Below are 654 nucleotides of genomic sequence, written 5' to 3'. Positions count from 1 at the left end.
GATGTGCTGTATCTTCAACTGGACCAGGGCCTGCAGGAGTTGCATCCTGTGAATTACTGACCTGGACCTACAGGAGAATCTGCTTCTAGAGACTGAGGACATTCAAGGACTTCCTTACAAAGGAGTTCAGTCTTTTGATGACAGCTCTGGAAGCATCACTGTGTAGATGGCTGTTGTTGTGCCCCTTAATAAAGTTCTTCCGAGCTCCACCCTCCAATTTTTCAGCTCTCAGCCAGGACAGCCAGGCCTGTGGCCCATTGGATCTTTCTCCCCAAGGGGCACTCAGCCCTGTGCACTGGCTGCTCAGAGACAGGAGTGTATCCAAGCTTTCATTTTTTCCTTGCTATGCCTTTAAGAGCTGCTGGAATGCAAAAAGACTGGAGGAGGGGTGGGGTCTCCCAACAGGACTTCTGGGAAAAGGATCCTGGGAATTTTTGCCAGAAACTAAACTGAGATTCCAACTCTGAGAAGTTGGGGGTGGTTTGGTTTGTGTTGGGTCAGGCCTGTGATTGGACTGCAGAGTCCACTAGGGAGGAGGAAAGCAGCAGTAAAAAGCAAGGAGCCAAGGGGAGGGGGGATGCCCTCCATACCATCATGCCCACCCCAGTGCACACCCACCCAGGCCTGCAAGAGGGTGCAGCCTCTAGCCTGGAG

This window comes from Suricata suricatta, chromosome 11 (assembly GCF_006229205.1).
Source record: "Suricata suricatta isolate VVHF042 chromosome 11, meerkat_22Aug2017_6uvM2_HiC, whole genome shotgun sequence".
In the NCBI taxonomy this organism is placed as follows: Eukaryota; Metazoa; Chordata; class Mammalia; order Carnivora; family Herpestidae; genus Suricata; species Suricata suricatta.
Note: the sequence above shows the minus strand (reverse complement) of the source record.